Here is a 27,972-nt window from a genome sequence, read left to right on the forward strand (position 1 = left end):
ATTTTTGCACTGATCCATATTTACGCCGCCTCCTGCTGATAAAATGCCAACAGTGTCACGCCAGAATTAGCAAAACAGACACTCACATATTTAGGTATAGAGCATCTGGGTACATTGGCCTGCTTTCGTTTTTGTTCCCTTAATTTAATGCACACGAATTTCATTTGTTATGTTTGTGCTATAATGGATTGAATGGAGATTGAGAGTATAAGGCACTTTGGCAGTGTTAAGGCATCCCAATGGAGCTGGGCATTAAACAGCCTGATGGAGGCTGAGCTGAATACTGTGCTGCATTTCCAGTTTGGCTCCAATAAGCAGATTTGTGGCACAGGAGAACCTGGTGACATTGGCTCACTGCTAAATAAGTCCTGCTGTGAGACCCCCATTTTTGTTGCTCGGCCCATTTACACTGAATTCCACCAGGAAATAAATTTGAGTTTTTATGCCAGTCTGCAAACAGGAGATGTACTGTAGCTTTGACTGGAGGGATAAAGGCTTTAGGTGGTTCATATGTGACTCTTAACAGACCGTTCTTTGTATGCCCACTCACAGACACCTTTGTGTGGTTGCAAAAATGCAAAATAAAAAAAAATCAATTTTCATGCCCTTCAGAATGTTGCTGTTTTGAACTAAAAATACCTGAGCCTGAATTACAGCTTTGTCATTCATTCACGTCCGGAGTGCAAGCGTGTTGGGTAGGTTTGACAGGAACAAGTGAAAGCAAACTGATGTGGGGTCATCTACAGATCAGACGGGTTCAGCCTCGGGTCCTCCTGAAATAACACATAGAAACAAAAGGAAAATGCTGACAAGGTTGTAAATACAAGTTGGCTTTGCTGAATTTCAATTTGTCAATATTAAAGGATATGACATGCAAATTGACTAACTTTTAAGATGTGTGTTTGTCTAATGGAGATAAATCGGATAAATTATGTAAAGTTCATACTAATCAACTTGAATAAATATGGTTTATGGTCTAGAATCTCCAACCTATTCTCCAACCCATACGATTGCTTTGGTAATTTGTCCATTTCACCAAATACGACCAATAGATGCATTTACTAAATTGGCGCCCATACCTGCAGCAGGTGAAACTTAATATATTAGGGTATAAAATGATATTTTGGGGTATAATTTTGCTATGATTACATGTACTGGGATAAGATTTTCAATTTAAACCGCCAGGATTAATTGTATTTTATTACACATTACACTGTTCAGGCATTTAGGGCAAATAATGTACCCATTTATTTATTATATGATATAAACACAGCATACAAAACAGTTACAATATTTTAAAAATGTACTTAAGATATTAAGTGTACCGAGGTCAAACGAGCGATTTATTTGAAGCAAAGACGCAAAAGTGATGACAATCCGATGTAAATATCAGATCGGGTGTATACCGATTCAAAAACCACCGCTAGAAGAAGAGATGATACATCATCTTTGATTGTGAAATACCATTGGCTATTGTGTGTCTCGTGACCGATTGCATCATTACGTTAGCTAAAAATGTAAAGCGCTATTGGTTCTTGTGACCGACTACGTCATGCTGGTTTATGTTTGAATGAGATCTGACTGTGCGATTTGATCACATAGTTCTTCATATAAAGTAATCGTATGGCTTCAGTTCGCAAGGTTTGCAACGCGAATGGTTTGTAATACTTTTATACTATTTGATGCAATGAATACCTGTGACTGTACTTTGCGTGTTGTGTTTTACTGTATATGGTTAAGAAATGGTTGGGTTTGGGGTAAGGATGAGGGTGGGGTTAGATGCTCCGAAATATCTTTAAAACCATAAATGTTTATGAAACTGCTTCTACATTTACAAATTCATAAAATTAAATGTGTCTAATCTGATGTATAAAGCAAAAACCTTAAAACCTAATAACATATTGTATAAGCAACTGCTGCTAGAGGAAACTAATCCCTTAAAGGTGCAGTGTGTAATTTTTAAAAGGATCTTTTGACAGAAATGCAAAATAATATACAAAACTATATTACCAGATGTGTTTAAAGACCTTTCATAATGAACCATTATGTTCTCATTACCTTAGAATAAGATGTTTTTATCTATATACACAGAGGGTCCCCTTACGTGGAAGTCACCATTTAGTGCCTCCATGTCTACAGAAGCCCTTAACGGACAAACCTTTTTACTAATTTGTCTCCGTCAATGACATGTTTTTCCGGTGGCGGCTATGCGTTTCAAAAGCGAGGGAAGAGCAGTGGACTGAGCCATTGGTTGCAATTCGCAACCTCACCACTAAATTTACACACTGCACCTTTAATACGTCACTTTACGTCGTGATAAGGTGCTTGCACAAGTGACCTATGACGTTATTTTTGGAGGACAGTCTCTCTAGTTAACCCCTGCTGAAAGATCTTTGAAACTACACCAGTTGGCTGGCTCCAGTACAGCATCTCCATTTATACCTACTTAAAAGTAGCGATTCATTCTGAAAAAATAATGTTTAAATATTAATTTTCATTTTCAATCTTAAACAATTTAATTATATAATTTCTATTAAGTAGGTTTTCTGTTGCTCAGTGGGTAGGGCATTTTGCTCACAATGCAGTAGGATGCACTGTACGTTTCTAATACATACATGTACATTTATGTTATGTTATGTTATTATATGTTGTATGTCTTACGGAGGGCTCTTGCAAAAATGCAAAAAATACTGTTCATTATACTGACACTGACCATTTCTTCCTTTAAATCCCAAACACACACTGACAGAAAGCACTGGAGCAGCGCTTAGAGAAAGCTTGAACAAGAAGAATTGAAAATGAAAGCCTTTTCTGACATTTTAATAAGAACAGTTTGACTTCAACTAAGCCCAAGATAAACTTTCACATCTGATCAAAGAAACAGCATTAAATTCGCATTATAAACTCGGTCACGGGAGATCAATTTTTACTGCATTTATCTTAATTGCATTGTACTCCAGTCATGGAAAACATCAAAGATACTAAATGACAGCATAATCGTAAGACTTAAATATCAAATTGATCATTTTCTGGAGGGGTCAGGCTCTGAGATCTGTTTCATGTATAGAGAACACAAGTAATTCAGATAAAATTGTGTTTAAACTGTACTAGACTTTGAAATGTATCACCTGCACAACCGGTCAACCCACTATATACTAAAACTGCATCTGGGCTAAAGCAAGCCAAATGTTTTATTGAGCTGTGGGATCCATTATTCATTATGTCATTAAAGGCTTGAGCAACTCCTACATAGAGCAGCATACAAATGAAGCGAGAGAGAGAGAGAGAGAGAGAGAGAGAGAGAGAGAAAGAGAGAGAGAGAGGAATATTAATTTGTGACTCTTGACTTCTGTAAAAGGTGACATTTCTTTTAATAACTGATCATTAAAAGGAAACTTTGACGTTTTGGTACAAAACAGCTGGCACAACAAGCCTGGCACAACCATCCATCTCCCATTCATCCATCAAGCATTGATGTTTAGAATATAATCACTTATTATATCATTTAATAAGTTTTTGCCGTTTTGCTATTTCTATTTTCGTGTAAAGCTGTTTTCTAACAATGTAACAATGGCCTTATATAAATACATTTTGACTGATTGATTTATTGTTTCATCCAAAAGTTTATCTATTCTTGTGCCTTATCTTCCATTGGTTGGACAAACAGTCCCAAGCTAAACTCGCATTACTGCCCAGCCAGTGTAATCATGTATCCGCTCAAAGATACAGATACAGAGAAATGTTTAAAGCTACACGCAGCTGTAGTTTTGAAACTTTTGGGAAAATTAGTCTACAAATTACTGACTATTGACTACTCAGTCCTACAGTAAAGTTTAGTTTCAATAAAGTTTAGTTTCCCGTGCACACGTGGAACTATCGCGTGCGCACGTGAAACTATTGCGTTTAGTTTCCCGTGCGCACATGAAACTATCGCGCGCGCACATGAAAGCGAAAGTTTCATGTGCACATGCAAAAGTTTCATGTGCTCATGCGAAAGTTTCATGTGCGCACGCGAAACTAAACTTTTTTAAAATTCTGCACATGAAGGTTTCGCGTGAGCACATGAAACAAAACTTTAGATTTTTTTACTCCAATGTCACCTTAGGGGCTCGGTACAGTCCTTCCAGAAAAACACAGTTTTTTTCTGATTGTTGCGGGCAAAAATCTTTGATCTTGCGGCACATTTTCTTAAAAAATGAAATGAAATTGCGTAAACTTGCAAAAACTGTGTGAACTTGCAAAAACTTTTTGCAGCTTTTCATTGATGTTCACGTCGCGTCATTACGTCACTTCCTAACATTCCCATGACAACAGGGGACATGGCTGCGCATGTATGAAGTTAATGCAACATTTTTCAACTTTCTGCTAAGATATATATGACTTTTTGCTACGAAAATGCGGGGATTATGAAATCATGCAAGCCCCGCATATTTTGCGAGCAGAAATATGCTATTTATGTGGCGAAAGTGTGGTGTATGTAGCCTCTTATGAAAGGGCTGAAATTCCACAAGGGGGAGTATTTGTTCCTCAGAGGTTGCACAATAAACGTGACAAGCGAATATTTCATTATAAATCGTAAATGAAAAGTGAGAGTCAAACGAATGTCCGGTAGTGAACAGCATTTATATCGTAATTCGGTCAGAAACGTCAAGATTGTGAGGCGAACAAATAGTTTTGGATTAAAAGGCTTGAAGATTTAATGCTTCAGAGTTACAATGATGTTTATGCAGCATCACGTGCAAGGGAGGGGTGTTCCGTGTACAGGTTAAAAAATGCGGCCCCCGCATAAATATGCAGACTTTGGCTGATTATGCATTGAATCATGCGATCGCATAATCATGTTTTTCTGGAGGGACTTAGGAGAAGGTATTTAAACATTGAAAATAAATACATATTCTATAAAATTTCATCTAGTCTTTGCAACAGTCGCTACTCTAAAATGTGCATTAGCTGGACCAACCTGTAAATTACTAAAACTACTTAATTGTAAACATTGAATGCTCCGATCAGGATTTTTGCAGCCGAGTACGCATTTGTTGTCTTCATGATCGGACGATACCAATGCCTAATACTGATTCTTCAAGCTGATGTAAGCTCTCTGATGAATGTACCTGTTAACATTTTTTCTAGATAAAAATAATACCACAGTAGTTTTATTTTCCTTGTCATTTTATAAATAAAATGCAAGTTTAATTGGCTCCCTTAATTGCTTGTTTAAACAGCAAAATGCCTTTGTTCGACCTTATCCCACTGTGCGACCCACAGTTTGAAAACCCCTGGCCTTTATTATGGTTTTAATAGAGCATCGAATAAATAAGCACAACAAATAATTATTCTACAAAGAGCAATTTAATATGCCTTTAAAAAGTCGTATGCCTGTTAAAAGTAATGAAATTAATTGAATTATTGTATGAATTAAATGTACACGCATTCGTATTAAGTACATAGTTATTCAGTTACGATTTTATTGAGATTAATTAGGTTACTGTAGTTTTAAGACGCGAGAGGGATCGCTCTGTAAATGCATGAAGATGCAATGTCTGCGATAGATATGTGTTGTATACACTTTTTGATGGGGAAGTGAAGACGCATCGGGCTGTTAAGCCGCCTTTCCACTGCACACAACATAAAGACACGATTGTCGGACTTTGCCCCCTAGTAATTAATAATAATTTTCACCTCACACACAGTTTTTAATTAGAAGACACACTGAAATACATTACTTTTGCATATCGCATGCGGTGTAGTCGCACAAATTCAAATTTTTTAATGGATCCAATGCTTAAAGGATCAGAAAATTACGCATCCGCAGATAGTCGGCACCTCACGCAGCTCCTTTGCGACTCTCCATAAGAAATTAATGACTTCTGGTTTATTGGCCATCATTTGTCATGTGCAGTGTACAGGCGGTTTTAGGATCGGAGGGTGTCCTCATAGAAAATACACAGATCTCTGTAAAGGCAGAGAGAGAGAGAAATTCAAATTTGCAGGTCGCACATGAGCAACAGGTTGGTCTCCAATTGCGACCGCATTCAGGATGACAAAAGTAAACAGAAAGATCGGTTCATACTGTAAGATTGGCAAATTTAACAAGTACCGATCGAGTCATTTAATGCCATGATTGGCCGAAACCAATCTGCGGCAGATCAATCAGAGCATCCCTATTGTAAACTACAGTCTTAAATGGGGTTATAAAAAAAACCTGGAAATATAATTTTTATAGGGAAAATACATTTTTCTAGTTTGGACATACATAATGGAGGCAGGCTGGGGCTGATGTCAGATGCCCAAGCAAGCAATAGCCATCATTTTACCGTCTAGGTCAACTATAGACCCAATATAGTCTGGCTATAACCCATTTTTAGCCAAAATAATGGTTATTGCCAAAATAACCTGTAAGATGTTTGATATTCCATCATGTAAGCAAAGCCAGTGATTACAACGTGTTTTGATTTATTGGTTTATAGGGCTGTCTCAATGATTAAATAATCATCTCATTGCGATTGTTTGACCTCATTGTGATGATTTCAGATCACCGCAATGATTGCAAATCTCTCTAAAAACACAAGGGGAAGCTGCAGCGCCAGTATAAAGGAGACAGTATCAGATTACTTTTAAATATGTGTTATTTGTATTAATATTTACTGCCAGGTAAACCTTGCAAAAGATTTCATTTAAATAATCACAACAATATGTAAAAGTTATTTCATAAACAAAGAAAAAAAGTATGAGAATTAAATGTCAAAGCAATAAAATAGACAAATAATCGTCAAAGCTAAAACAGGCAATTAAGCGCCATAATCCCCACAATTTATTAGGCAAACCGTCAGCCAAATTTCATAATCACGACAGCCCTATTGGTTTATTTTATTTCATTTATTTTTGGAATATTGTAAGACATCTATAAAATTGTCACTGACGGCCCAAATTTTGCCTTGTTTTAGCCCAGATGACAGGTTATTGGTAGGTTATTCTCACGAAATTTCGTTATATAGTAACGTAATTTTTCTATTCTTTTTTCGTAATATTATCACAGATTTCTGCGTTTTTCGTGATCGTATAACGAATTCCTGTTTTCGTGTGATTATCACGTATTGGTTACTCAACTGTTTTGTCCTATTTTCTTACCATTGTTGCTTCGGTTTAGGGTTAGATTTACATAAAATGTAATCGAAATAATACCACGAAACCTCGTGAGTTATTGGACATCTTTTAAATGCATAATTGCTTGCTGAGTGGCCACCAAATCCACTCATTTGATTCCTATAACTAGTACTGTACCTAAAATAATATATAAGCACATTTCAATAATTATTTAATAATTTATAATATTGTTTTAAATTACAATACACAAAATGTCTTGGTTACCAGTATTTTTCTATAACCTGAGAGCTTTAAAAAGTGCAGCATGGCTAACAATAAGATATGTTCCCCTTGTGAGTTAGATTTTGAATGTTTACGTTTGATAAATCCAAACCGTTTTACCCTTCTTGCCACGTTGCAGTAAAAAAAAGATTTGCCACAGATTTGGTAGGTGGCATTTGCCAGTCTTCTCTCCTCTATCATTGCATCATTTCTGTCATACCGGGGTCAGGGAACACAGTGGAAAAGGCGCAGTGTAATCAACACTGGCTTGGAGCAATAACAAAAGTGTTTACACCGAGACACCCCGCTGAGATTTCTTTTCATATCCTGAGCTGCGTGCACCTCCGCTCAACTCATAAAACCAGAAATAAGCACATAAAAAAGACGCACACGCTGTCATTTAAACAGATCCGCACAGGTTTGTTTGTGAGAAGGCACATGCACGCAATCGCACCTACCCACACACAGATCCCTAAAATGCAGCTTCCTCTGTAAACATGAAATATAGTACCTTAAGGAAACATAGGCTGTGCTCATAATGTTCAATAGAAAAAAAACCTCACTCCGGCCCCCAGTAAAAATTCCGGGAGTGGGTTAGAGCGTTCCCGACGGCACCATAAATTTGCAGGTTATCCGAGAAACCTCCCCAACTGTTCCCTTTTTTAATGAACCATAAGCTTTTGAATGAACATCAATCTTTCTTGAAGGCAGTGAGAAATGACACTGACCAGGGAATGCTAAGGTCACTTAATGTCCAAACTATGTCAGCCTATGCTGGTCTCTTAAAGGGATAGTTCACCCAAAAATAAAAATTCTGTCATCATTTAGTCACCCTAAACTCACAGTTGACAGTACCCAATGACTTCCATAGTATTTGTTTTTTACTACTATGTAAGGCAATAAGTATGGTCAACTCTATAGTTACCATCATTTATTAAAATATCTTCTGTTGCATTCAACAAAATAAGAATAAAAACTCACATGAGGTTAGTAAATGATGACAGAATTTTCATTTTGGGTGAAAATATACAGTCACAAATCCCTTCCCCATCCTGAGCAAGTCTATAAAGCCCTTCAAGTCAAGTCAAGGTCATTCCTTATGCATAATGCAATACCTGACTCTACAGAACTTAGTATTCAAACTCCTAAAATACATTTACACGACATCGATGAACGAAAAACTAATATTGACATTTTTCCTTTGCATTTTTCGCATACAGATGAATGCTGTAAAAATGCTGTATTATGCAAGCCAGGCCAGTAGTTGGCGATGTCACATGATGTTTAAACACATAATACAAATGTGTAGGACATCACCTTTTGCCACGTTTGCATTCTTTTACAGTATTGTTTTCAAAAACATGCACTTTGAAACCCCGCTAAAAAAAACGCTGGGTCTGTGCATGCATTTTTCTACAGAATTGTAGTTGACGCTTCCCATTCACTTGTAGCCTCTTATGGAACGGCTGAAATTCCACAAGGGGGCATATTTGTTCCTCAGACATTGCACAATAAACATGACACCCGAATATATTCATTATAAATCGTGAATGAAAAGTGAGATTCGAACGAATGTCCGTTAGTGAACTAATTATATACAGTATGTATATCGTAATTTGGTCAGAAACGTCAAAATTGTGAGATGAACAAATCGTTTTGGATTAAAAGGCTTGGATATTCCATTTCCTTGGACTTTTGGGGATTTATGAACAATTTCCTTTGGACAATTTCACCGAAGCAGATAAAGGGAAGATTTTGAAGGTAAGTAAATATCCTAAATCGGCGCCGCCCGGTTCAGGTAACTAACAACTAGATTACAGTTTTATGACTGCAAAAAATCATATTATGCTTTGTGTGTGCATTTAATAGAATCCCGAAAGTCTAAGCTTTACAACGATGTGCTGCATGATCGTATATTTTGAAGATTTAATGCTTCAAAGTTACAATGACGTAATGCAGCCTCATGTACAAGGGAGGGGGTGTACCGTGTACGGCACAGTGTTCCTTATCAGGTTAAGGGTGATGTCATGCGTTGCCGAACTGAATTGTGGATCCGTCGGCGCCGCGTCACTGACGTTGCTTGTGCTTTGCAAGTGGCAACGGGTGCATCAGCCAATCAGCAAATATTGGAAAATATGCAAATAACCTATGTAGAGCCTGTCAATTACGTTTATGGAAGACTGGAGCATGTGCAATGGCTACTGTGATTGGCTGTTGGCAACGCTTCAGACAAGCCTTCTGTCCCATGTGAATATACCATGAAGCATCAACATTTTGTAAACTTTTTCGGAAAAGCGTAAAGAAACTCATTATCTTATATAACTCATTATCTAGAGACCTGTAGGCCGCCACGGTTATTGTTTTGTTTGTCAAGTACTTGATAACTATATAATCAGTGGTGCATAAAGACCTTACATAATGAACTGTATTGTTTTAATTACCTTAGTATGAGCCGTTTTTATCTACATACACCATGGGTCTCCTTACATGGAAGTTGCCATCATGTTTCTACAGTAGCCTTAAACGGACAAACTGTTCTACAAAGCGCGTTTTATCCCTACGTTGTCTGAGACGATGACATGTTTGTCCTGTGGCAGCTACCGTAGCTTCTTTTTGCGTTTTAAAGTTTGTTGCAATTCGCAATCTCGCCACTAAAAAAATCAATTTATACCTTTAACATATAATATGCGCATGGCGCCACCGTTTTCACATTTGTATTTTTGTTATTTACACTGAAACGATCACGGCGTTGTTTTCAAAAACTTCCATTATGAAACAAACGTTTGCGTTTTCAGTACACTGTAAAAAATGCTGCCTTAAAAATTTTTGTTGAATCAACTCGGATTTACAAGTCATTTCAACTTACTATTATTTATCTTGACTAGAGATGAGTTGTTATAACTACAAGTGAGTTGTTATAACTTATAAAATTAAGTTTACTTTTCTCAACTATATTTTATAAGTTGTGACAACTCATCTCTGTTGACATGACTTGTAAATCTGAGTTGATTTAACAAAAAATTTTAAGGCAGCAAAGTATTTTTTACAGTGTATGCCTGTGACAATAAATTGCGTGTCCTATTAAAAAGACCTGTCTGAAATCGATTCTGAATTGCAAGGCTGCGATTCTGTGTTTCATGCGCAGCTTACTAGGGCACGTTTACGAGTCGTTTATAACGTGCATTTAAAAAAGGCAACACTCGTTAAACAAAATCATAAAAAATATTAATGATCATGAAAATACCTGAAACAATTTGAAGAACGGCGATATAAATCTTCTTATACACATTTCCTGGAATAGCGTTTGTAATGGTTCTTTTTCTGTGGCACAACAGTTTCTGCACGAGAGCGCCCTCTGGCTATTGGATGTGCCGGAATTTCACCGTAAATCCATTAAAATTAATTCATTAATCTTTACAGCCCTAGTTTTCAGTACACCAAAACAGCATCCTTGTGCAAACAAACAGCAAAAATACCTAAAACGTCCAGTTACAATGAAGTCTACCGACAGCTTCACTTTAATTGTAATATAAATTATTAAAACATTTCACTCCCATACATTTTTTATAATATGTAGTAGGACTTTTCCCCTATAAGGGCTTTTCTCCTGGGAGTTTTTTTCAACCCCTTGGGGGTCAGCTGACTTTAGCTTAACTTAGAACTATGTTACATTATGTTAATTACGCATACGTTACATTATTACTCCACTCACTAGTACGATTTAATCTTAGCCGCTGTATTTTGGTACTTGGTTGTCCATTTTTTCTGTTCTGATTTTTTTGATTTCTCTTGTTTTTAATAATGTAAAGCTGCTTTGAAACAATTAAAGAATTTAGAATAGCGCTATATAAATAAAATTGAATTAAATTTAATAAGTAAGAACTCACAGGATGGATAATAGTAGAGATGGATTACTAATGCCCTGTTGTATTTTTCAGTCTGCTCTCTTATATGTGCCGTGTCAGCAGGGGTTTACAGTATGGCAGGATGTAAACAGATGCTTATGTTACAGCAGGACATCCTTTATACTTAGGTGAATATATACGGCCCAGGTGAGTGGACTTGACAGAGGACATTAAGCAGATGTCTGTTCCTGCCACACGCGTGGGTCAAGTGTGGTCTCTTTAGAACATGAGTGAGTGATCTTGATAAAAAGCGAGGTGAAGGAAATCTGAGCCTGGAGGTGAGAGTTGAAACACATCGCTAAAGAAAACAATATAGCAGAACACACACACACACACACAAACGCTGCCCACAGCAAACACAGTGTTAATGGGTATCATTTGTCTTACAGCAAGCTTTCTCTCTGGTTCTTCCTTTAAACAACATCTAGAGTTGAAGTCATTAATCACAAACTTACTCTTTTTTTAAATGGTAGCGAAAGCAAAATGCTAAAAACACTAATGTTATATATTTTTAAATGATCAAAATAAAACATTATACTGCAAAGTAATATAATAACAGGTACAGTACATGACAAATCCAGTACCCCTTAGACATGCATTGTTTCTCATATGGTAACACATTACTTGAAGGGGTGTTCATAAGACTGACATGACACATTCATAAACATGACATGACACATTCATAATCATGACATGGCACGTGCTGTGAACATGAAGGAGATTTTATGCACGTTTATGACAACTGTCATTCGTTCAATTATGTCATTTTTCATGTCTTTTTATGACAACTTGACATTAACCAATACATTATAACTTGTCATGACAACTTAACATTATCAAGACAACATAACTGACCACTTGTTACTAGTTATGCAAATTGAATTGTCATTAAAATGTCATTAAGTGTTAATACTCTGTCATATAGTTTTATAACAGCGTCATTAATATTTTTCTTGACCTCAACTACAGTGGTACAAATATAATTTGTAATTAAAATGTCATTAAGTATTAATAGTTTTATAACAGCGTCATGAATATTCTTTAGTTCATAATGTTTTTTTTTTAAGTTTCCTCCAGGTGTTTAACAAATAAAATGAATCATTCAAAAATAATATTAACAATAATAATTAAAATTGTTAAAATTCAATTTTACTGCATTTGGAGACCGATTCACCTAAAATTAAATGAAAACAGTACAATAATGGGTCAAAGGAATAGTCTACTCATTTTCAATATTAAAATATGTTATTACCTTAACTAAGAATTGTTGATACATCCCTCTATCATCTGTGTGCGTGCACGTAAGCGTGGAGCGCGCTGCGACGCTTCGATAGCATTAAGCTTAGCCCCATTCATTCAATGGTACCATTTAGAGATAAAGTTAGAAGTGACCAAACACATCAACGTTTTTCCTATTTAAGATGAGTAGTTATATGAGCACGTTTGGTGGTACAAAATAAAACGCAGCGCTTTTCTAAGCGGATTTAAAAGTGGAACTATATTTTATGGCGTAAGTGACATAATACGTGACAATTGACATAAACAGAAATTTGTGATACGATCACGAAAAAACACAAACATTCGTGACAGTATCACCAAAAAGAATAAAAAATTACGTGACTATAGGTACGTAATTTCATGTGACTGGGCTGTGTGCACATAAAGTTCAGTATAATATTTTGACGTGTCTGTTGCATTTTGTTAAGGTATTTACAATTATTTGACAGTATTAACACTGTCAAATAAATGACAGTTTAATGTAATGTTAACCCATAAAGCTAGGTAGTTTCTTAAGTTTGATATTTATTCTGCTATGTCATGTTTATGACAGATTTATGACAAGTCATGATGTATTGGTTTATGTCAAGTTGTCATAACAAAGACAATTCAAACAATGTCATCTTTGCATAAAAAATGGCATAATTGAACAAATGACTTACTGACAGTTGTCATAAATGTTCAAAAAACATGACACGTTTTACGTCAGTCTTATGAACACCCCTTCAAGTAAAGTGTTACCATAGGTGCATATTGGTACCTCAATAGGTATATATTAGGACCTTTTTAAAGGGTACCGTCCCAGTGATTAGCTATTGTACCTTTAATCTGAAGCACAAAACCAGACAAAAAAAACGTTATTTATTTATTTATTTATAGCAGATTTCTGTGTATTTGACAGCATCTGTCTCTATTCTATTAAAAAGCATTTAAGCTATGAAGTCTAATGCATACAAAAGTTTGACTTTAAGCAGTTTCTAAATGCAGGCAGAGAAAAGTGCGGCTTATGCTGGGTCTCTTACAATGCTTTAATAGTAAGACTCAATTGTCATGACAAATTACCATTTTCTGCTTTGAATGACTTAAGATGTCTTTTGTGAAACAGTCAAAACAGAATTCAAAATGTAGACGTTTGTCTCGGCATACTTTGATTTTAATGAGCTCGTGTTCTTTAACGGTTTACATTAAGCAAAATTTTCGAGAATTTGTTCAATTAGACATTCATTTAATGCAAACCGTTAATGCATAAATGCTCTTAATGAAATGTTTGACATTTACTGATTGCCCACAGCGTCGAGTTTCAGCGCCACATTAGTTTCCTTCTTCCACTCAGCACTGCAGTCTTATTTACTGGGAACTGGCGTCATTAATTATTCATGCTTGTTGTAGGATATCGCCTAGTGCACTGTGTTATTTTCTTCGTGTCCCCTCGTCTGTATGATTTCCAGAAGCTGAAAAGTTCATAAATCTTCCTCTTATTCATGGCCGACTCCCTGCCTTTTCCCATGGGCGAAAAAAGACCGGCATAGCCTCTCTTCCACTCCCTGAGCTCGGCCCGAAAGTCATGCCCATCAGACCATAGACGGCACATGATAAAAAACCCCACTGCCTGTGGAAGTGGACGGTGATGTGAGGAAAATGCAGCTGGTGGGAATCGGTTGGAGGGGGAGGGGAGGTTACCGAACCTGGACTATGGTGCCATCCCAGTGGAATAGCTCAGACTAGCGCTTATAAATGTTTTAAAGCATTTATATGGGTCATGATCCAGGTCTAAGGATAGCAGAGACAGGAAAGGAAAAAGAAACACTGTGGAGAGGAATAAACAGGGATGCAGGTTTCTTGACGGTGGTGCATTAACGTTTTCGTTTAAACCCCCTGGCCTCCTATTGACTTCCAGGAATGGCATCCCAGGGCGTTAGTACATCAGCTGATATCAGCAGTTCGTACCGGCTGTAAATGTCTCCCAATGACCTCAGCACCACTTATGATGAAAGGAGAACTGCTTCGATTTACTGTAGACTACACTGCAGATAATGTCAGAACCCAAGATACTACATGCTAATAGTATTTTTTATTCAAAGAAAAAGAAAATATTTATTATGACTTTGTTAAAAAACACAAAGATCATGGGTATGATCTTGAGTGAATGCACATACTTATAAAAAAAAATTGTATAAAAAGAGCTCAGATGCAAAACCCTCTAAGTGCACTCACAATCCCTCTGGTATGTTTTCTTATAAATTATCATTTGTTATCAGGCTCTTATATGTTTAGGTTATGTAATTTGTCCTTTATTGTAATGAAAAGATTATTAATCTGTAATTGAAATGCTTTGTCACTTTATTCAACAAATTTGACACTCTTTCGCTGCAAAAAAGCTGTTAAAAAACATTTGCAGCTCAACAATTTTTGTCTGACGTATGCATGCCATCTTGCATTAAATTCTTCTTATGTGCACTTAGAGGACTTTGCTGGAAAATCATTAAAAGGGTGGTTCAATGGTATATCAAGCATTCTGACTTATTAACACAGTTATAGAGTTGTTTCCTCATGCTAAACGTAGACAAAGTGACAAAAAAGCAGTTGGACGTGTTACAGAGTATTTCTGTGCCGAATGCACTTTGCCAGCGTTCGTACAAGTTTCTGAAAGTTTTTTTTTTATTATAAGTCCAGCTGACGTTTTTAGGGGTTTCTATACGTATCACTTCTTTATATGGGCACTTTCCTCGGAAAACCCCGCCCACCCGTCAATCAGCTGGAGACGCTAGAACTTACAAACATCACATTACGCGACATAGCTTTGTTTAATTTCAAAACTCAACAATGGCACGAAAGAAGAAGTGTGTCTTTGGATGTAAGAGGAAGAAAGTCAGCCTTATGGAAACAATGGATATAGTGTATTATCCGGGGTAGCAGCGGAGTTTTGCGTGTGTGTTTGATGCGCTGGATTTCATTGAAAAGTCCCAACCGGGTCATGAGTTGCATGCGGTAAGTAAGACTTCTATCTTATGTTGGAAATAGGTGTGTGCATATTATATAAATGACACGAGTATGTCATAATTTCTTCTTGACGGAACAAAGAAAGACATCAACATTTTGGATGACATGGTGGTGAGTAAATTATCTGGATTTTTCTTTTAAGAAAATGGAATATTCCTTTAATAAAATATGAAACCCAGCCCTCCTGTATAATATGTAATATGTGTTTGCATCAGAGCTCTTAAAATAATTTGGATAAAAATGTGACCCATGTGAAAACCCAGCTAAATTGATTTTTTTGTGATTTACTGCGTTGTACTTAAATCATTTAACATAATGTAAAGAACATTCTGTAAAAATATAACCTTGATTTCTTTAATATTGACTGAGTAAGACCATGTCAAATAGTGAAATGAATAGGTTAAAATCAAACTTTAATGCTCATCATTAGAATATTAGACTTTAGCCTGGATTTCACAGTTGGGGTCACAAATGTCTGACAGATGCATACTATACATCTAAATGCGTAAATGTAATTAGGTTACACCAATAAAAGTCACTTGTAGGGCTCTTTGTCAATTAAATGTTACTGAACGCTACTTAGCCCTAGTGAATTTGAATGTTGAATTGACTGATACTGTACACTGCAAAAGCTAGTTTTAACTTCCAAATGCATAAAAAATATTTTTAGGAGCAGTATTCCTTTTTGGAAACTTTGTTTACTGAGGAGAAAAATTACAGAGCACACCATTAATGTAATAACTGCAAGTTTTGTATGATAAATAACAGTAGAAGCTGCAGAGTTTTTTAATAAGGCAAAAATCTTCCTGTGAGCATTATGCATTTGCAAGTTATTAATAATCAGCTTTCAAGCATAGAAAAATTACACGGATACGGATTGCAACTCAAGGGTGCTGGCTGAGTTGTAATTGTGCATGGTTATCATGTCAAGCTAATGCATTAAAAAAGCTGTTATCTACTTGACCGTAGATGCGTTATCATATGTACACTACTAGTGGCCCGTATACACCACAGGCATTCAAGAACATACAATTGTATGTGTGTGTGTGTTTGTTTGTGTGTGTAACACATTTATCTCTCCCTGAACCATTTATGCAAAAGCTGAACCATGTATTAAAGTTGGCATAAGCTTGCTGTAGGCCTACATGTTTAGATTGATGATGTTAGAGTAAAGGTTGGGATTTGTTTAGCTCTGTGGCAGTCCACTCGCAGACTGATTTCTATTAATGACCTTATTATGAAAGCAGAGCATTCAGACAAGCTGTTTACCTGCCCCGGGCACACGGCACTGCTAGAACTGATTGCGCACATTCATCAATAAGAACTAGAATCCAATAACCCCATACCGGCTCCCGCTCGCCGCGCACCGCAGACTGTTCGGCGGCCCTCTCCGATGAGTTTATGAGGATAAAAATGAGGCACTTAATCCAGAGCAGGCACACATCACAGCAGGCTGACAGCCGGATCCCTCTGTATCATCATCGCCATCCTGCCGAGGAGAGAGAAATGAGGGAGAGAACGTTAAGGTGATGGGAGAGAGAGAGAGAGAGATCGGAGTGCTTTGAACCACTGGCACCTTTGAGTTAAGGCTGTTTGAGAGACTTGTGGTGCTGATGGGTCGTGTTAGGAAGAATGTGGAGGTGGTGCGTGACTGATGCTCGACACCTGTTGAAGTCTCGGGAGTATAATGCATAAGTATAATAATGTGTGCTAATATCGCTCTATTGAAGTATTGCTCTGCAGTCTGCCTACTTTTGCACAATATCTTATAGCATTATTGTTAAGGAAAGCAATCCCAAAATGTATAAGCTATTTGAAGTAAAAAATAAAATGACATGATGGAAGACAAAACAAGAAAAGTAGCTTTGGTGAAATACTGACATTTATTGATAAAAATAATTAAATGTATTTAGCTCAGTTGGTTGAGCATTTTGTTAGCGGTGCAGAGGTCATAGGTTTGATCCTTTGGAAAATGCATACTGATAATGTTTTGGGCAGTAATGCCCTACAATAATGATATGACTTTTTTCAGTAATATAATGAATTACTCAAAGAAGTTTAGTAATAAAATTACAGTTATTCTTCCAAAAATTTATTCTTACGTCAATTATGCAGAGACAATTTAACCCAATCACTCAAATTAATCTTCGTAACTGTCGCACGAGGGATGTGATGTCAGCATGGCGATGCAATCTAGCATGAAAGATGGAGACTTTTTTTGGTTTCTACTTCATTTAGCATTGCACAGACCGATCAGCGAATGACATCAAAGTATAACGAAAGCAATTCGACAATACAGCTTGAAGACAATACAGCTTTGAAATCGCTTTTGTGATGCTTTGATGGCGCCCCGATTACATTGAGCTAGCGAGGATAGGTATATTCCTACAATAGTTAAGCAACCGAAGAGACTCGATTTTAATAAGCTAAAATCATCAAGGCCTTATGGATAAGACATTTAAAAGCCCTAACAAGTTAGCGGTTGAAAGTAGACAGCTGGACTATGAGACTTTATTGTACAGGTGGGTCAAACTAGCAATATAGGCTAATGCTATTCTATATATTTTGCTGTGTGTGTGTGTGTGTGTGTGTGTGTGTGTGTGTGTGTGTGTGTGTGTGTGTGTGTGTGTGTGTGTGTGTGTGTGTGTGTGTGTGTGTGTGTGTGTGTGTGTGTGTGTGTGTGTGATAGAAGAGATGCTCACGTTTATGAAATACTCACAAGACACTAACTTAACACTAAACTCTGATTACACATGAGATTAAGCGAGTATCTGGCAAACGCGGGCATCTCTTTTATCATAACATATCATAATTATGAGTCACACACATGACAGGCTACATACATGTTGTGACGAGCTTCACACTATGCTCCCTCGAAAAATAAGTCACCGGACGTCACCCATGGTACCAATTGACTTCCATAGTAGGTAAACCAAATACTATGGAAGTAAATGGGTACCGGCAGCTGTGTGTTTACCATTTACCAAATTTTAGTTTTAAAAAAAGTGTACATTTCACAAAATAAAGTACATTTCAAATGGATTAATTACTTAAATTGCATTCATGTCAGGATCCCGAATGTTATTAAGTGTATTTAGTCTTGTTTCTGGTGCCGGGACCCTGACGTATGCGTGTTCTGTGTTTGTGTGGAGAGTCACGTGACCTATGTGTTATGTGTGGCACGTGCTCTCCTGTCTTTAGTCTTAACCTTACCCTCCTGTTTCCTTATTATGTATGATTAGTTTCCTCACTTGTTTGTTATTGTCCCCTTATTAGTTCCCCTATTTATATGCCATTGTGTCTTTTGTCTTTGTCGGATCATTGTGTATTTGTGTGTGACACCGTCAGGAGTTCTTGTCTTGTTTTGCCATGTCTTTTATTTAATTCTTGTCTTGTTTACCCCCTCGAGGGAGTTTTTGTTTATTAATAAAAGTATTTTGAGTTGAGAGCTGTCTGCACTTGGGTTCATCCACCACCCTTGACAATTCACTTATATTGCATTCATAGCTTAAATCATTGTAATTGAAAAGATAACAGTGGATGGTGGGTGAGAATAGGAGTAGGGGGTCCATGACACTGGTTTCAGATATTATGGGGGTATAATACTCCAAAAAAGTTGAGAAACACTGCTTTAAGGGACACACAAAGTAATAATATTTCTTTAAAAAGAGTAACAAGTAATAAATCACATTTAATTAGTGAGTAACAAGCCCATTTAAATGCACTCTAAGTCGCTTTTAATTCATAGAATGTAAAAAAACGAATGAATGTTTAAGCAGGAGCACAAAGGAGCTGTCCAGTGCTGAAATGGTGCTTGTATGATGTATCTCACATACAGTTTTACATTAGTTTTAATGCACTGCACTGAATTTAACATTGTCAAATATGTGAATATATCAAATAGATCAGATGACTTTACTGATAGCTGAAATCAAAATTAAATGTCAAGTTATTAAATCTTCAGCATAGCTATGTATATCTGGCCAACAGCAAATAATTCAAAAGTAACCGAGCACTTTCAAGAAACTAATGTAATGTAATGCTTACATTTGTAAATCTGTAGTCTGAAGATAACGGAGATTGTATGAATAGAAAGTGAAATATGTAATCACAGGAGCCGTTTCCTACTGCTCAAAAGTGTTAAGCATTATACAGAACCACTGCTATTTATAACACTGTAAATGTGCCTGGTCCTGCCATTGATCAAAACAGTGGGCTTTTTTGTGTTAAAGCATTACTGTATTTGACAGAGCAACTAGGCCAAAATTAAACAGTTTGATAACAGCAACATTCATTCAAAACAGTGGTGATCAAAAGATCAGTGGGAGATCAGAGGGTTGTATTTTAATTGCCAGCTAATTTTGCTTAAACTGCAGAGTTAGCACCCCATGCATTAAACAGTGAAAGTGGTATTTCATCAGTGCAGTGGAGGCGTGCATCTTTTTATTGTTCCATAATTAATGCTCCCAGCTTTTGCACTGCACTCAAAGACAAATGGGGGTCTTTTTCCCATGACCTAATTGGAGCCTCCTGTCTAAAATTACAATTTAGCAAGTAGAGGTTGGAAAATAACTGCAAATGGGTCAACGAGGAGCATTACTGGACTGTGAAAGTTACCCCAAAATCCCAAATGTCCTTGCTCTCTTTTCTATCATACTTTCTTCTTCATATACACACTATGTACCATATGGACTTGTTTAAACAATTAGCAATGTTTCAACTGAAACAAAACCTTGGGGAGAAAACATTTTTATAGCCGACATGATCTCATCAGTAAATTCAGCAGTTTGTATTTCGTTCTGGCACACATGGTCTATTCTGTATGTTTGGATAGACACTGATACATTATTAACTAGGAACATAAATACAATTATGTATACATACAGTAACATTAGAAACATACTAATGTATACAGATCTATAAGGCTTTGCTTTTATAAATAAGATTAAATGTTTGTAAATCGCTATAATTTGACATAATGCTTTAATTCAGTTTTGTGTGATTAATAGAGACTAGTCACATCACACACAGAGAGAATCTTTAACCATTATAACTAAACTTCGTACTTCGTTCAGTTTAAGGTTGAAATTTTTGTAAGCACACAGAAATGATTTCCATAATAAAATTGAAGGTCATTTTAAAGCTGTCAGGCAGGCATCTGTGTTCTGTCAATAAGAAGATTTTATCTTTTTTCTCCAATTACCATAACAGTAATGATGGAGGTTTTGTTATTGTAATTTGAATGATGTATCTGTGAAGCCAAAATGAGACAGGAATGCAGACAGATCCATTACTGAACCATTAGCATCATCAGAGCAACAGCAGGACACGTGTTCCTGTCTCACACAATAAAGACATATTGTTTGCTTTGGATGCAGCAAATCATTTCACTGAGAAATTACATTAATCAGAGATTCACAGTTCAATTTGTGTGACCTCATCTTTATTGATTTTTAAACAAATTGAGATCTTTGTATGATTGAAAAGAAAAGAAAACATACAATTTTAATGTAATAACATCTACATTGTATAACCACACTGGCTTTAGCCTGTAAATGTTTTAAAGGGACACTCCACTTTTTTGAAAATAGGCTAATTTTCCAGCTCCACTAAAGTTAAACATTTGAATCTTACCGTTTTGGAATCCATTCAGCTGATCTCCGGATCTTGCGCTAGCACTTTTAGCATAGCGTAGCACAATCCATTGAATCTGATTAGACCATTAGTATCACGCTAAAAAAAACCCCAAAGAGTTTGGATATTTTTCCTATTTAAAACTTGACTCTTCTGTAGTTACATTGTGTACTAAGAACGACTGAAATTTAAAAGTTTTGATTTTCTAGGCAGATATGGCTAGGAACTATACTCTCATTCTGGCGTAATAATCAGTGACTTTGCTGATGTAACAAGGCTGCAGCAGGCGTAGTGATTTTACGCACTGCCCGAAAATAGTCCCCTGCTATTGAAAGTTACCAAGAGATCAGCTGAATGGATTCCAAAATGGTAAAAATCAAATGTTTAACTCTAGGGGAGCTGGAAAATTAGCATATTTTCAAAAAAAGTGGAATGTCCCTTTAAGACCTAAAATATGGTAGGTTTACCAAAAATTTCGACTACAAAAAAGCAATAATTGAAATATGAGTGCTAATATTTCTTCTTTATTTAAAATTTTTTAAAACCCCTTTCCCTTAGTTTATACCCGTTTCCACTACTGTTCATCATTTAAAGGATTACTTCACTTTCATAAAAAAGAAATCATGATAAATGTTGATGTCTTTCTTTGTTCAGTTGAGAATTTTCAATGCAGCTTAAAATTGCAGTTTCAACGCAGTTTCAAATGGCTCTAAACAATCACAAACGAGGCATAAGAGTCTTATCTAGAGAAACGTAATTTTCGGCAAGAAAAATTAAAATATGCAGTTTTAAACCACAACTTCTCGTCTTGCACTAGCCGTGTAACGCGCCAACGCGACCTTACGCATTGCATAAGCACGTCGAAAGGTCACCCATGACGTATGCGAAACTACCGCCCCAGTGTTTACAAGTGTGGAGTATGAGGACTGTTCTGACGTTGTTGTTTGTGGAATGATACTAATTAATGTCTTTGTGTCAGTTTATTGTTTAAAATGGTCCGCAAATGTGCGTTTCGAGCAATTAGTAAGGTTGCGTTGGCGTGTCACACAGCTAGTGCAAGACGAGAAGCTGTGGTTTAAAAGTACTTATTTTGTATTTTCTTGTCAAAAATGACTATATTTTTTCTAGATAAGACCCTTATGCCTTGTTCACTTGGTACCATTTAACATCAAATAAAAGGGACTTTTGCGAATAGCAACAGCTGTGAATGAAACAGCTACCGCGACCGGAAGTATGCTGTCACACCGTTGTAGCCAAGAACGTAAAAATTACTAAGCAACCGTAAATAGGACAGCGCAACGCGACATTAATTCATTTATTGAGATACAAAAAAAAATTCATTTAAAAAAGTAAGAGAAGGATTGCTCTTGGCATTAAATGACAGACTTTTGTCAGAAGAGGAATTTTTACTATTGTACGATGTAAATAAGTCTAAAAACCTAGATTTACCGTGTAAGCAATACTTGCATTTAAACAGAAAAAAACGTTAAAATTAGCTTAAATTTAACACATATTATATAAAAGAGTAGTGGTACAATCATAAACTAATGCAATTACAATGTCATATGCCTTAAAACATAACATTTATTTACGTAATCTTTCACGTTGTAGCGACTCCAAATAATACACCGTTACAGTAGAACATCGCAAAGTAGCAGTTAAATATGTGCATGCCCGCTGTTGCCATTCCACCAGAGGCTGTTGCTTAAAGTCCCTATTGTTGATCTGAACTACAACAGCAATATTTTTTTAACTGTCCGAGTATAACGAACTAAAATAAATTTAGAAATACTTACACAGAAAACAAAAACAGATCCTTCCACATGTTGCACAGGATTTTCTGCTCCTTTGGCTTTTAGTCAGTGTACATTAGTAGCCTAACAGACATTATTTGTTCATAGCAAAGAGAAGGGCTGCATGGGTCACCTCATGTTGTGATTGAAGTTACCCGCCTGAGTGATTCTCGAGCATGCCGTCTACTGCCTTATTCCCTGCTCTCATCCACACATTGTTCTTTCTCCACTATCCTTGAACATAGGATGAAATATACTGTATACACCATCTGAGTCGTTTACACATAATAACAGGTCTGCACTAAAAGTCTGCGTCCAATCTACTTTTCTTGTCGCAAAATGAAAAAAAAAAACATTCATTATGACTATATTTTTTAGCAATTGTTTTTGTATCCAGAGAAACAGATGTAAGGCAACATAAAGGAACGTTTGGTTTTATTGCAAAAAGTGGAATAGTACCGTACTTTCCGGACTATAAGACGCACCGGAGTATAAGCCGCATCATTCAGAAATGCGTCATTAAGACGAAATAAAATATATAAGTCACAGTGGACTATACGTCGCGTTTATTTCGAAAATTATTTCACAAAATCCAAGCCGAAAAACAGACATTTCATCTGGAAAGGCAAGTTATTCAACTAAACAATAGCAGACAAAACAACAGGCTGAATAGATGTCTGTACGTTAAAGTAATATTATCAGTTATTTAAACGATAAACCATAGCCTACAGAACTTACCTGGAAGGTTAAAAAGGCTAAATTAACCGAACAAGCCAACTAGCATGAAGTCCGCATAATCGTCATTCCACATCACAGAATCTATTGAATTACATAAATACAGAAGCAGCATATGGCGGACTCTCGCGGCTGTAGACTGTAATGTTATCTCTTGCCTCATAAATGTTAAAATTAATTCATACTGACTTATAAGGCGCACCTGACTACTGTATAAGACGTAGCACCAGCAAAGTTATGGGAAAAAAACGCGGCTTATAGACCGAAAAATACGGTAATAGCAATCAACAAAAATAACATGACCAATTATGTTAAATTAACAAAACTTTGTAAATGCCAACATTAATATAAAACATTTGTTTTCTGACAAAATTATTTAAAAATAATCACAATAAATACTATGCTAGACACACTGAAATTGCATGCACTGTCATTTAAAAAAATATACTAATCTGTCTAGGGCAGTACCAGGTGTGCCTCATACATCTTGAAAACCTTGAAAAGGGCTCTAAATAAAAAAATATTTAAACTTCCAATAATTTTTTTTTTTTGAAAGATTTTTCGAAAACATTTTTGTATGTCCAAAATCAGCAGAGTAATCTAAGGGCCAATCTCATTTCTCTACACCCTTTGTCTTCATCTTCCCCTTTCCCCTCGAAACCGAGTGAAGGGAAAGTGGTAAGACAGATCGTTCGTCTAAAAAATGAGACACCACTCGATTACCGTTTGCGTCACCTTTCCTTGCCGCTAACTGGCTGCTACTTAAACAGACAAGCATTGACATAAACAAAGAAGATGCCGTCTTCTCAGGTTGTGTTATCGATTGCCTGGGCTGAGCTCAACAAATAGCGCATAACTTAGCTTCTAGCTAGTGCCTTAACTAGCGATTCAAAACAAAAACATTACAATTAAAACCGCTTGAACATTTTATTAAAAGTATCATAAAACATGAGTAATATCATCACAATTAAACTGCTGAAAATAACGTTACTTTTATTTGTGCGACTCCTTGACAGTACGCCTTGGCCCTAGCTCTTGTTCAAACTGAAAATTGAGACGCCACTTCGCCTCACATAAACGTGCAAAACCGAGGGGTAGGGGTAAGACAGAGAAATGAGACGCACCCTAAGTCTCTTTGCAAGAGTGATTGAAAAATAAAGAGTCTGCGGCCCCGCACCACCATCGACCACAAAGAGTTAAGGTAGTTGTTATCACGCTGATCTATGTTCAATTGTTAATTTTTGTCATACGTTTCATTTTAGCTAGTAATTTTATGCTATAGAAACAAGGCGTGTTGTTATGATTGGTGTGGTTGAATTGGGCGTGCGAGCGTCTGGCCAAAAGTTTGATACCGCGGCTCCACCTCTGGCTCCACGGACGATTCCTTCTGCGCATGCCCTGGCTCCAAACTGAAAACAGCGCCCATGGTCGGACATTTTTGGCTTCAATTCATTACAATGGAAGGAAGCGACTTCGCATCATCCATCTTTTTTACAGTCTATGGGCAGTACCCATTAACTCTTTCACCGCCAGCATTTTTTTTAAAAGTTGCCAGCCAGCGCCAGCGTTTTTCATGATTTTCACCAAAGTTTAATGCCTTCCAGAAAATGTTCTTCTTCAGATATATAAACATACAATATACCAAATGAAAGAACAGACCCTCTGCTTTCAAACAAAAAAACCGTTTCATCCTACCTTGAGTAGTTCTTTTGTAATCAGCTTTTGAATATGGGTAGGTTTCTGCAAAACCACCACATTTTGAGCAAAAAGCCGAGATAATTCCATTTTTGTGACGGACTTTTCATAGCGATCCCATTCAGAGCGATCTTTAAAACAGACACGGACATGCAGCAGCTTGCCATAGGGCAATACTTCCGGGTTTAAAAAGTTGCGGAAGGGCGCCACCTGGTGGATAATAGCGGTATTGCGGAAATACGGAAAATCTCGTCATTGGCGGGGAAGCGTTTTCTCTTAATTGACGAGATATCTCGTCAATGGCGGGGAAAGAGTTAAAGGGGGGGTTCAATGGTATTTCAAGCATTCTGACTTATTAACACAGTTATAGAGTTGTTTCCTCATGCTAAATGTAGGCAAAGTGTCAAAAAAGCATTTGGGCGTGTTACAGAGTATTTCTGTGCCGAATGCACTTCGCCAGGGTTCGTACAAGTTTCGGAAAGTTTTTTCGATTACAGGTCCAACTGACGTTTCAGGGGTTTTCTATACGTATCAATTCTTTAGATGGGCACTTCCCCCAAAAAACCCCGCCCACCCGTCAATCAGCGGGAGATGCTACAACTTTGAAACATCTTATCACACGACACAGCTTTGTTTTATTTCAAAACTCAACAATGGCACGAAAGAAGAAGTGTGTTTTGATGTAAGAAGAAGAAATCCGCAGCCGTTCCGCAGTCGGTGGAAATCCGGGGTAAGACTTCTGTCTTATGTTGGAAATAGTCGCGTGCATATTATATAAATGACACAAACATGTAGTGAATCATAAGTTATAAGTGTTGTAGAGTGTTGCATGACTCGTACTCGCTCCACCCGCGGTAGTAACTCCTCCTTCGTAATTTTTTTGTATGTTATTGGAAAGATTCGGTAAAGCTAATCTTTCTTTTATAAATCTGATTAAACTAAAGACTCTTCGGAGATATAAAGGATGTCATACTCTATAGGTACTCCAGATTAACATCAGAAATGCAGAAACAGCATGTGTTACGTGAGCTTTAATTTATTCCTAATATAAACCATTTAGGTACAGATATGTATAGATTTGGTACTAGTACCTTTGACGTACTAATATGCAGTTCTGTTTGGTACTGATTTGTATCTCTGAGGTACTAACATCAACTCTTTATGTGCAACGATATACTTTTTGAAAGTACGTTTTTTATAATTTTTTTTCTGACATTGTGTAAACTATATTATTTGTTTTGGCATAGCTTATTGATTAATTCTTCAATTAGTCATGTATACAAAAATACCTGAAATCTCATGTTGCTTAAATATTAAAAACTCGAAAAGTGACCTCTGCATTTAAACCATTTCAATGAGTAGTTAACACATGCACAGCAAGTCGTTAATAAGCAATTATGTTATTGCATTATGGGGGTTTATATTATATCTTTATTATCTTTCATTTGATTCAAAAAATTTGATTTGATGTGTGAACTCAAATTAAACCATTAAAGTGTTTTATATAAATTATTTTGCACCACTTTTAGATGGGATATGTTTTGGAAAGTAATATAACCACGGTCATATCTAATATAAAAACTATCATTCGGAACAGTTGCTAATTTGAGATTAAATGACGACTTTCTGATTACACCCATTTATCATTCAGCAGGTTGTTAAGGTTCCATGAAGAGTATCAGTATGGGTAAAAACTGTCCTTATGCAGATTAGTGACAGGCATCATTACATTGGTAATGAGGGAATAGGTGATGAATTATAAATAGGCTCACATGGTCCAGTGGTGTCCTACATGCTGTAATTGAATCACATGCTCTCAAGAGATTCTTCCAGAAGAGGAATGTAAAACTGCTCTTTTAAGTGTCTACTTTTACCAAGAGTTCCCATTAATTCATTCATTCAAAAATACCTTTAAATGCAGATTGATTAAAGCACATGCTGCATGAAGCAATGCAGAATTAACTGAATGCAGAGATAAAATTTCTTGAACCTTAAAAGCTATAACCATCTCTCTTTCCTCAGAGATGAAGAATATTAAAAAGCACTAAAAGCAACCCAAAATCAGGGTTTGACCCATAAATTGACATCTCGAGTATCGTTTCACACATTCTTGAAGTGGCTTAGGTACAGCGTAAAACGGCAGGCTTACTTTTGCACAGTGAAAAGTTAGCCAAAGTTATCCTTAGGGGCCTTTGAAGAATTAGTTCTTCCTTTTTCTTGGCAGACTCACCTATTCAAAGTGTCCCATGGCACCAATTATTCCTCTTGCTTCTAAAAGTTACACTCGCTACATTTCTTCATAACAGCGATGTCTGCAGGTAGATCAATAGACCTACAGAGTAAAGGAACAGAGCAGATTAAAAGACAGTAATTTGTTGACAATATGGTCGGGGTTATTTATCTGTTGAGTGAATAAAATCTGACAGACAATAAATATTACACAATATTGTAATCTTGTTTTAATATAAAGTAAATACAATTATTTTGCATTATTACACAGGTTGTTTGTTATGCTTGATTTTGATTCGCCAGTTGCAACATTTGCAGTTTTGTTATTCCCAGATAAC

The 27,972-nt window shown here is 36.5% G+C and overlaps 1 long non-coding RNA gene across 1 annotated transcript; it reads right to left on the reverse strand.

Annotated features, from left to right (window-relative positions):
• Nucleotides 1–639: 639 nt before the first annotated feature.
• LOC129442874 (uncharacterized) lies at nt 640–27,739 on the reverse strand. The gene is made up of 3 exons (XR_008644015.2): nt 27,636–27,739; nt 16,895–17,037; nt 640–773 (listed from the first exon to the last, which is right to left on the reverse strand). It is a non-coding gene; the product is annotated as an uncharacterized lncRNA (long non-coding RNA).
• Between the last annotated feature and the right edge of the window lie 233 nt (nt 27,740–27,972).

Source organism: Misgurnus anguillicaudatus, chromosome 2 (assembly GCF_027580225.2).
Source record: "Misgurnus anguillicaudatus chromosome 2, ASM2758022v2, whole genome shotgun sequence".
Classification (NCBI taxonomy): Eukaryota; Metazoa; Chordata; class Actinopteri; order Cypriniformes; family Cobitidae; genus Misgurnus; species Misgurnus anguillicaudatus.